Source organism: Rattus norvegicus (genome assembly GCF_036323735.1).
Source record: "Rattus norvegicus strain BN/NHsdMcwi chromosome Y unlocalized genomic scaffold, GRCr8 chrY_unlocalized_7, whole genome shotgun sequence".
NCBI lineage: Eukaryota > Metazoa > Chordata > Mammalia > Rodentia > Muridae > Rattus > Rattus norvegicus.
This window is the reverse complement of record NW_026947410.1, coordinates 1,149,242-1,160,921: the sequence shown is the minus strand read 5'-3', so window position 1 is coordinate 1,160,921 and position 11,680 is coordinate 1,149,242. Positions and strand designations below refer to the sequence as shown.

Sequence of the window (11,680 nt, the reverse complement as noted above, 5' to 3'; positions counted from 1 at the left end):
GTTTGAGTTTATTTAACTGATATAGGTCGCAGACATTAGAAAGTTGGGTTTTAAACAGTGTTCCATGGAAGATATTGAACATGTGGGATATGGATGTAGATGTAAGAATAATGAAGTGAGACTAGTATAAGTGGTGAGGGACATAGGACAGGAAGGAACAAAGAACTGAAAAAGCAAGAATGAGGTTGAATGTCAACAAGAATAAAATAAGACAACCTGTTACTTTTTAGGTTAGGTTAAAATAAATATTAAAATTTAAAACTAATACCATTATGTTTAATGCTATATACATCATGTTTGAGGAAAAATGCCAGCAAGTGATATCGAAATGGAAATAATATATTTATCTTATTTGATCTTAGTCAAATTATCCATAATTATTTGGTAAAAACATCATTTGTCTGCCAAATTTATTGTACAACTTAAAAAATTGCCTGTGGTATAATCAAACTTTATGATAGTACACAATTTTATTATTAGGTCAACTTTTAAAATCTGTGATTTGATCTATGTTTTAAGTTTCTTTTTACTTAAATTTGTTCCTCCGGACATTCACACATATTAAATTATCATTTTCAAAGTTGAATACTACTATAAAAATATGATCCAGCGGGGTTTTTGAAATTGCTCAATTATAAGTAATATTATCCGTAAACTACAGGACATTCTCCACTAAGCTCATAGATACAAAGAAGATACACAAGAAGAATGCCCCCAAGTGCATATGATTGAGTCTCATGTAGAATGGGCATAAAATTGTCTAGGAGGCCGATTGAGGGAAGGAACTAGATGGGAGATGGAAGGAAGAGGAAAATGGATCCTGTGTGGGAAGGGAGAGGAGATATGACCCGATAGTCAGGAGAAGGAAAGGATATCTTGAACTTTTAGAGATGAGGAGGTAGGGGAAATCTCCAGGAAGAGAAAGAGTCCAGGATAATGAAGGTACGCACGAATCAATGGGGTTTACCGAAGCTGTGACTTACATTGGTGTTATGGAACATTAAGAGGCCAACTCCTGTAGCCCGGAAGGACACCAGTGGAGGGATAAAGACACAAATACAACTACAAAACTTTCTAGGCAAAATTTTTCAAGCCTAAAAGAAATTTAGAACCGTATTCTAGGGTCTACGTTCTCCTTTGCTTTATTGATGGCTGGTAATTTTTGTATAAAATAAGGATTTGGGACATTATCATTAGAAGTAGGTATACAATATTTATATTGTTATATTCACGCTTTAGCTGGGCCCACTTTGTTGCCAATATCATTACAAAAATATAAAATTATAATTAATAATTTTTATAATTATAATTTTATAATTATAATTATAAAATTAGAAAACAGAATTTTTGAGTACACATTCAGGAATATATATAAAGTCCTCTTTCAAAGAATGTACAATAAGAAAATGTAATACAATATTCATTCAATTTAACGTCTGGAGGGAAAATATTGGACTTTAGGAAACAGAGAAAACCTAGGAACTTGAATTGTATGTCACAGGAATGGACGTGGAAGTGAAATTATTATCCAGAATATTCTCCTCCACACCATGTTCCTAGATCTTTTTTACCCATGCCAAGCCCCTGACCAACATTCTCTATTCCGAACATGTAAGTACTAATGAAGCAAAGAGAAGTCTCTAGCTTTAAAGATATATAATATGTAAAGGTTTCCAGTATGTCACAGGAGACACTCTTGGAAAGGGCACCCTCAAATCTGGTCCATGGGAAAGTTCAGTGAGTCTTGGGTACGTATTGAGTGGGATTGCAGAAGTAGTAGCCTTTATCTGAGCCTTCCACACATGGGAATCAGGTGCTGCGATCTTCTTAGAATCATCTGGACTTCCCTGCTTGATATGGTTCCTGGAAGTCAGAGCGTTTATGTAATCAATTTCTTCAATACAAAAGCCAGTTGTTGGGAAGGGCACATTTGTTCTTCTCAGAGCTCGTGGCTTTTACTCTTTTTGCTCTGAAGAAAAAGGTTCAAAGAAACAAAGGAAAGAAAAGTATGGTCTCCTCAGCAGTGTAAACACCTCCATGCTTTGGATTCCTATTGTGTAATTTGTTTATAACACTGATATCTGGAGGAGAAGAGCTTCTAGTTGAGACTTCATCATCTCAGTCTTTCCACTAGTATTACTCTGAATACCATTCTCTGACAGTGACTCTTTAGATTTCTGAGTCAATAGGTTTGATTAGCTGGCAGATTTCTTTTCTTTCTTTCATTGTTTTTATTTTTTATAAAATTTTATTGCTTTTTTAACTGGATATTTCTACATTTGAATTTCAAATGTTATTTCCTTTCCCTGTTTCTTTTCCATAATTAGCCTATACAATTCTGCTCCCCTTCTTCTATAACCCACCTTACTGCCCCCTGACATTGCCTTGAACTTGGAGTCAAACCCAATGACTTCTCCTTCCATTGGTGAACCCAAGGCCATCCTTTGCAACATATGCAGTTGGAGCCATAGTTCTTTCCATGTCCAGTCTTTGAATATTGGTTTATTACCAGAAATCTCTGTTGCATTTGCATTGTTGTTCTTATGGTGTTGAAAGCACCTTTAGCTCTTTTAATCCTTTTTCAAACCCTACCAACAAGATGTCAATTTTCAGTTCACTGGCAGCATAGACTCCTTAGCTTCATCACTCTTATCTACATCTGGTTGCTGAATGTGTGTGTGTGTGTGTGTGTGTGCGTGCGTGTGTGTGTGTGTGTGTGTGTTTCTGTGTCTGTAGAGCTAAACAATGAATTCTCAAATGAGGAATATCAACATCCTTTGCCATCAGGTAAATGGAAATAAAGAAAAAAAATCCTGAGTTTCCACAGCACACCAATCAGAATGACGAGGATATATTTGGTCCCTTGTACAGCTATGGTGTTTGGTGGATTTTTAACATGGATTCTGCACTACTAGGTTAAGATTTTAGAATCCACAAATGACAAAGCCATATAGACTCCTTCCTATTCTTATGAACCTACTGAAGTAGAAGATTCACTGGACTTCAAGCCACTCCTCTCCCAGCCCATGTCATGAACTTTATGTTTGGACTGAATAAAGAATCATGGTAAAACATCCAAAACCCTCAAATCTGGCCATGGAAACACTGGAAGGTAGATATTAGAGAACTGCTATCTAATGCCACTGCAGAACCACATTATATAGTCTATGTTGTCCTTTCCTTTACTAATGTCAGGTAATTTTTGGATAAAATAAGGATTTAGGAGTTTATCATTTAAGTAGATACAGAATATTTACACTATTATATTCACTTTAGAACTGGGCCCCCTTTTTTCTAAAATCAGAGCAAAAAAATGGAATAGGATAATAGAACATTGGAGTACACATTCAGCAATATATATAAAGTCCACTATCAAGGAATGTACAATAAGAAAATGTAATAAAATATTCACTCAATTAAAGGTCTGTAGGGAAAATATTGGCCTTTAGAAAAGAGAGATATCTGAGGAAATTGAACTATAGGCCAGAGGAATGGAACTGGGAATAAAATTATTATCCAGTAGAATCTCCTGCACTCCATATTCCTAGATCTTAGAGACCCAAGCCATGCCTCTGGCTAACTTTCCCCATTCAGAGCATGTGACCATTAGTGGAGCAGAGATAAGTCTCTACCTTAAGAGAGATTGAGTACATAAAGGTTTCCAGTGTGTCACAGGAGACATACCTGGAAAGGACACCTTCGAATCTGGTAAATGTAAGGAAAGCTGTTTAGCATGTAGGAGATGGCCGTTCTCAGTGACATCATAAATAGGACCTCCGTGACAAATTTGTTGTAACTAGGAGAGCCCTAGCTTCTTCTGTGATGTAACAATTACTGTCCTGACAGGAACTGCCTCTCACATATTCCCTCAGTAACTCTCCGGTTTGCTAATTGGCCACTAATTCAGAGTAAACAGCCATTTGGGAGTGAGAACAAAAAGGATGAAGAGATCAGAGATGGGGAGAAAGAAGCTGACCTTCTGTCCTTGTATGAAAAAAAAAGGAAAAATAAGTGGTACTTTGAAAAGTTCAGGGAGCCCTTGGAAGGGTTGGAGTGGTATCACTGAAGAGATAGACTTGATCTGAGACTTACACATATGGGAATCAAGAGCTGGAAGCTTCACAGAAGCATCTGGACTTCCCTGTTCTTATGGTTCCTGGATGTCAAAGGTTTTATATCATTCATTTCCTAATTACAAAGCAAAATTTTGAGAGGGCACAGTTGTTTTTCTGAGATCTATGGCCTTTTTTTCTTTTTGCCCAGAAGAAAAAGGTCCTAAGGAAGGAGGTAAAGACAAGTATTGGGTCCTCAGGTCAGAGTAAACTCCTCCAAGCTTTGGATACCTATAGTGCATTTTGTGTCTGACACGGATATCTCGGAGAAAGAAGTGCTTCTAGTTGAGACTTCATCATCTTTGTCTTACTACAAGTATTACTCTGAATACCAATTTAGATTTCTGAGTAAATAACTGTGATTAGTTGGAAGTTTTCTTTACTTTTATTTCTTTCTTTTTTTAATTTTTTATCAATTTAAGTGATTTTTAAACTGGATGAGTCTATATTTACGTTTAAAATATTATTTCCTTTCTCAGTTTCCTGCCCATTAAATCACAACCTGTTCACAATCCCTTCTTCTCTAACCATAATTCTGCCCTTTGACATTCCCTTAAACTGGGAGACAAACCAAGGTAGAACCAAGGGCTTCTCCTTCCATTGGTGCCAAAAAAGCAATCCTCTGCCACATATGCATTTGGAGCCATATTTCTGTCTATGTTCATTCTTTGAATATTGGTCTAGTACCAGAAAGCTCTGGGTCATTGAGAATGTTGTTCTTTTGTAGTTAACAGCACCTTCAACAATTGTAATACTGTCTCAAAATCTACCAACAAGATGTCCGTTTTCAGTTCACTGGTTTGCCACTAACATTCACTTCTGTATTTGACATTCTCTAACTGTGTCTCTCAGGAAATATCTATATCCAGTTCCTGGTAGAATGCACTTCTTAGCTTCATAAATCTTATCTAGTTTTGGTGGCTGATCACCATATATATATATATATATATATATATATATATATATATATATATATATATGTGTGTGTGTGTGTGTGTGTGTGTGTGATATACGTATAATATATATATATAATGATATATATGTATATATATACATATATATATATAATGATATATATGAATATACTTTTGGTGGCTCCAACAGTTATGAAGTTAGGGGGAATTTTAACATGGATTCAGTGCAACTAGGTCAAGAATGTAGAATCCACAAATTGCATTGGCAAATAGATTCCCTCCTGTTCTTATGAAACTATTGAAGATGAGGTCTCCCTGGTCCTGAAGCCATTCTTATCACTTCCTATCCTTCTCTATCTTATGTTTGGCCTCAAGAAAGAATCATGGTAAAACATCCAAAAACCTCAAATCTAGCCCTGAGACACTGGAACAGAAGAACCGAGATCAAAACGGACCTGAGAACCAAATTCTATACTACATGTGGTCTTATGCTTTACTTATATGTGGAAATGTTAGGATTTAATAGTAATTTGGTGTTTACCACTTGAAGTAGGTACACCCAATTTACAGTGTTATAATCACTCTAGAGCTGGGTGCCTTTGTTGCGAAAATCATTGAAGAAAATAGAAGTGGAAAAAAGAATTTTCAGTACACATTCAGGAATATGTATAAAGTCACCTATCAAGGAATATACAATAAAAATTGAAATACACATGCATTCAATTAAAGGTCTGTAGGGAATAACTGGCCTTTGGGAAAATAGAAAACGAAGAAAATTGAACTGTGTCACAGGAATGAACCTAAGAATGAAAATATTATCTAGAAGAATCTTCTACACTCCTGTTCCTAAATCTCATCGACCCATGCCAAGACCCTGAATAACTTTGTCCATTCAGAGCATGTAACCACTAATGAAGCAAAGAGAAGTCACTAGCTTTAGAGAGATGGAGTATGTAAACATTTCCACTGTGTCACAGGAGACATACCTGGAAAGGGCACCCTCAAATCTAGTCAATGTAAGGAAAGCTCTTTAGCAGATAGGCCATGGCAGGTCTTAGAGACATCATCATTAGTTCATTCATGAAAAATCTCTGGTATCCTTGAGAGCCAAAGCTTCTTCTGTGATGTCACAAGTATTGCTGTGACTGCAACTGATCTTCAGATGTTCCTTCATTACCTCTAGGGTTTACTAATTGGCCTCTAATTCAGAGTAAACAGTTATTTGGGCGTGAGAAAAAAGAAGATGAAGAGATATGAGAAGGGGAATAAGCTGGCTTTCTGTCTTGTTTTTTTTTAAAAAAAAGAAAGGCATATGTGGTCCTTGGAAAGCTTAGTGAGTCCAAGGTAGGATTTGTGTGGGATCGCTAAAGAGATAGCCTTTTTTGAACCTTCCACATATGGGAATCATGAGCTGCAAGTCTCTTAGAAGCATCTGAAGTTCCCTGTTCTTATGGTTCCTAATATTCAAATAGTTTATATCATTCATTTCTTTATTACAAAACCCAAGTATTGTGAAGAGCACAATTGTTTTCCAGAGCTCATGACCTTTACTGTTTTTGTCAAGAAGAAAGGTACTAACGAAGAAGGGAAGTACAAATATTGTGTTGCTATCTCGAAGTAAACAACATGCTTTGGACACCAATAGTGATTTTTTTGTCTGCCACTAATATTAACGTGACAGAAGTGCTTCTAGTTGAGACTTCATCATCTCAGTCTTTCCACTAGTATTACTCTGCCAATTCACATTTACGAGTCAATATGTGTGATTACTTGACAGCTTTTACTTTCTTTTATATCTTTCTTTTTTATTTTTAGCAAATTTTATTGTTTTTTTTTAACGGGATGTTTCTATATTTAAATTTCAAATATTATTTCCTTTCTGAGTTTCCTGAGCATAAGATCCCTACACATTCCCATTTCCTTTTTCTCTAACCAGCCTTTCTCCCGCATGACATTCCCTTGAACTGAAAGATGTACAAGGGAGGACAAGGGCTTCTCTTTCCAATGTTGATCAAAAATTACATCCATTGCCACATATGAATTTGGAGCCATTCCTCAGTCCATGTACTTTCTTTGTGTATTCGTACAGTAAGAGAAAGCCCTGGTTCATTGGCATTGTTGTTCTTATGGGGTTGAAAGTACCTTAAGCTCTTCTAATCCTTTTTTTAAGTTTACCAAGAGCAGGTCCGTTTTTAGTTCACTGGTTTTTTACTAGCATTCACTTCTGTATTTGACATGCTGTATCATTGTCTCTCAGAAAAAATCTTTTTCCGATTCCTGGCAGAATGCAATTCTTACCTTCACCTATCTTATCTAGTTAGGTTGGCTGATATATATATATATATATATATATATATATATATATATATATATATATATATATATATATATATGCTATGATTTTGGTGGCTCCTACACCTATGTGGTTAAGGGGAAATTTAACATGGGTTCTGCCCAACTATGTCAAGAATCTAGAATTCACAAATGACAGTTTCATATAGTCCTCTTGTGTTTACCTATTGAAGTAGATAATTTACTGTTCCTCAAGCCATGTTTCTCCCTTCACATCATCCAATATCTTAGGATTGGCCTGAAGAAAGAATCATGGTGAAACATCCTAAACCCTCAAGTCTGCCCATGGGAAAACTGGAAGCTATGTAGTCTAGTACTGATATCAAATGGGAGTAGAGAACTGAATTCAACAGTGAAAAATGTCCTTTGCTTTCCTGATGTCTGGAAATTTTTTGATAAAATAAGGATTTGGGAGTTTATCATTTGTAGTAGGTTCACAGTATTTACACTTTTATAATCACTCTATAGCTGGAGTCACTTGTGACCAAATTCATTGAAGAAAATGGAATTGGCCAAGAAAATTTTTGAGTACACATTGAAGAATATTTACAAAGTCCCTTATCAAACAATATACAGTAAGAAATTGAAATACAATATTCATTCTATTCAAGGTCTGTAGGTAAATGCTGACCTTTGAGAAACGGAGAAACCCTCAAATATTGAACTGTATGTCACAAGAATGAACCTATGATATATAGAATAAAAATATTATCTAGAAGAATCTCCTACACTCCATTTTCCTAAAACTTTTTTACCCATGCCATGCCCCTTAATAACTTTCTGCATTCAGAACATGTAACCACTAGTGAAGCAGAGAGAAGTCTCTCCTTTAGATAGATGGAGTACATAAAGGTTTCCTCCGTGTCAAAGGAGACACACCAGGAAAGGGCACCCTCGAATCTTGTCAATGTAAAGAAAGATGTTCAGGATGTAGGACATGGCATTTCTCAGTGACATGACCATTAGGCCCTCCCTGAAAACTCTCTTGTAACCTGGAGAGCCCTGGCTTATTCTGTGATGTCATAACTGTTGCCATGACTGCAACTGTCTCTCAGATATCCTTCAATACCTCTAGGTTTTACTAATTGGCCTCTAATTCAGAGAAAATTGGAGAGTGATAACAAAGTGGATGATGAGATAGGATGGGGGGAAGGAAGCTGGCCTTCTGTCTTGGTATAAAAAACAAGGAAGAAATATGTGGTCCTTTGGAAAGCTCAGTGAGTCCTTGGTAGGAATTGAGTGGGGTCTCTGAAGAGATAGCCTTGATGTGAGCCTTCCACATAAGGGAAATAGGAGTTGGGAGACTGTCAGAAGCTTCTGGACTTCCCTGATCTTATGGTTGCTGGATGTCAGAGGGTTTATATCATTTATTTCTTTATTCCAAAACCAAGTGTTATGAAGGACACAGTTGATTTCCTGAGAGCTCATGACTGTACTGTTTTTGTCAAGAAGAAAAGGTCCTAAGGAAGAAGGGAAAAACAAGTATTGTGTCCCTAACTCAAGTTAAACTCCTCAATGCTTTGGAAACCTATAGGGCACTTTGTGTGTGACACCGATATCTGGGAGAGAGAACTGCTTCTAGTTGAGACTTCATCATCTCAGTCTTTATACTAGTATTAACCTGACTACCACTTCAAATTTCTGAGTCAATATGTGAGATTGCTTGGCAGCTTTCTTTTCTTTTATATCATTCATTTTTTTTTATATTTTAACAATTTTTTCTTCTTTAAGTAGATGTTTCTACATATACATTTAAAATATTTCCTTTCTCCATTTCCTTTCCATAAGATCCCTACCCATTCCATTACCTTCTTCTCTAACCAGCCTTTCTGCCGCATGAAATTCCCTTGAACTGGGAGACAAACTGTGGAGGACAAGGCCTCTCTTTCCAATGTTGCCCAAAAAGGCCATCTCAGCCACATATGCATTTGGAGCCATAGGTCAGTCCATGTACATTTTTTGTATGTTGGGCTAGTACGAGAAAGCTCTGGTCATTGGTATTGTTGTTAGTATGGGTTTGAAAACACCCTCAGCTCCTCTATCTTTATTCAAAATTTACCAAAAAGAGGTCCATATTCAGTTCACTGGCTTACTACTAGCATTAACTTATGTATTTGACATGCTATATCTGTGTCTCTCAAGAAATATTTATATCTGGTTCTTGGAAGAATGCACTTCTTACTTTCGTCAATCATATCTAGTTTTTTTGACTGATGTGTGTGTATATATATATATATATATATATATATATATATATATATATATTTATATTTGATGGCTCCAACAACTAAGTGTTTAAGTGGAATGTTAACATGGATTCTGCCCACCTATGTCAAGAACATAGAATTCACAAATGACCATTTCAAAAATACTCCTTCCTTTTTTTATAAACCTATTTAAGTAAATGTTTAACTGTTCCTCAAGCCATTCTTCTCCCTGCCCATCATCTGGTATCTTATGTTTTGCCTTAAGATAGAATCATGTTAAAACATCCTAAAACCTCAAGTCTGGCCATAGGAATTCTGGAAGCTCAATAGTGTAGTACTGATATCAAATGGGACAAGAAACCAAATTCATTAGTCCATGTTGTCCTTTGCTTTCCTGATGTCTGGTAATTTTTTTATAAAATAAGGATTTGGGAATTCATCATTTGAAATAGGTACACCATATTTACAATGTTATACTCACTCATTACCTGGGTCCCCTTTGTGACCAAAATCATTGCAGAGAATGGAATTTGAAAACAATATTTTTGAGTACACATGGAGGAATATTTACAAAGTACCTTATCATGCCCAACCTCGACTAACAAGGAAGACATGACCAATGAAGATCTTCTTCAAGCAGTTTTACTCAGGAACCTTGATACAATTTTCAGACACTAGGGAACCCCCGGAGCACACTTAAATAGCTAGTGCTGGCCAATCCCAGCAAGCAACGTGGGCCATGCCGGTAGGCTGTCACTATGCAGAAGCTAGCAGACCAGGCAGGGATAGACAAATAAGAACCTGCTTACTACAAGGAGAGCGCACCATTGGGAGGGTGGAAGGTGGAAACCAGTGCCATGTTTGAGGCGGACCAAACACCGCTGCCTATAGTTCCCCCTTTTATTTAATTAACCAAGCAGGCAAAGGAACCACTGAGCATGGTGACCCCCCCCCCCAACCACGTGTCTTAGGATCATCTCTTCATTAAACCAGTCTTAGGACAACTCATCTTCCACAAGTTTCCATGCCATAGATAGAAGGTAGGTTGCCCATCACTGTGCACAGTCACTCACACATACTCGGGCGTGAGGTACAACAAGGTCTTCTGAATGACCCTTAGACAGGCTTGAGGGGACTGTCCTGCTTCAATGGCTGCAAACTGTGTGCCACCTCTGAACAAACCTCATTCTAAAATAGAAACCACAGGCACACTAGGGAGACCAGCAGCAAGAGTCCAGCTAGGGTTTCCATACCCACCCATACCCTCAGATGATTCATAGCATTAACAATCCAAGATGACAATCTTGTAGCCAGTCTAGCATCTGCACGTGTGGAGTTCATCTTCAGGATGGCTACATGTAGCTGATCCATTTAGGAGTCGAATTCTCCTGCCCAATTGCCTTGAAGATAACGTGACAACTGTTTAACCAAATTAGAGGAGTGGGCTTAAAAGTCATGACGTATCGGCATGAGTCTTGGGAACACCGGTAGTATCCCCCACCAGGGCTCTGTTTGAACCAGCATTTGGGTCACACCGAGGAGTGTCAGCAACAGCAGGATCATCATTCTTGTAGCACCTCCTGGTCAATCTTTCAGGGACCTACAAAGGATCTTGCAGATCCGGAGGAAACACACAAACAGACCCTCTTGCCCATGCCAACATGGGATCTGGTCCATGCTATAAGCCAGTGATCATATCTTTCCCTTTCACATAACTTTCAATGTGCCCGCCCGACACTGATGTCGGTCCCCAGCAGAAAGGCCATCATCATTCAAAATTAAAAAAAAAATTAAGAATAAAAGGGGCTAAGGATATCTGTTCCTTGCGGCTTCTACCATGGCCTATTCCCCTTTTTTGTTTAATTATGCATTCCTTCAAGGTACGATGTGCTTGCTCAACAACACATTGATGTTGGGGATTATAAGGCAGGTCATGGCACATTCATCTGTTTATAAAAGGATTTGAAAGATTTGGCAGTTTATGCTGGGCCACGATCAGTTTTTAAGTGTTGAGGGTTTCCCCAAGCAGCCCAGGCTTAGAGGCAGTGTCCAACAACATTGGGTCCATTTTCTCCACTCGTAGGGGTAGCATGAA

At 37.5% G+C, this 11,680-nt stretch overlaps 2 long non-coding RNA genes across 3 annotated transcripts; one reads left to right on the top strand and one right to left on the bottom strand.

Annotated features, from left to right (window-relative positions):
* The first annotated feature begins 7 nt into the window (after positions 1-7).
* Positions 8-4,480, top strand: LOC134484775 (uncharacterized). Its single transcript, XR_010062548.1, has 2 exons — positions 8-4,169; positions 4,264-4,480. It is a non-coding gene; the product is annotated as an uncharacterized LOC134484775 (long non-coding RNA).
* Positions 1,642-7,278, bottom strand: LOC120099684 (uncharacterized). 2 transcript variants are annotated; one of them, XR_005498817.2, is made up of 2 exons: positions 6,013-7,278; positions 1,642-1,969 (listed from the first exon to the last, which is right to left on the bottom strand). It is a non-coding gene; the product is annotated as an uncharacterized LOC120099684 (long non-coding RNA). The 2 variants fall into 2 exon arrangements; XR_005498816.2 differs by lacking the exon at positions 6,013-7,278 and adding an exon at positions 3,685-3,886.
* Between the last annotated feature and the right edge of the window lie 4,402 nt (positions 7,279-11,680).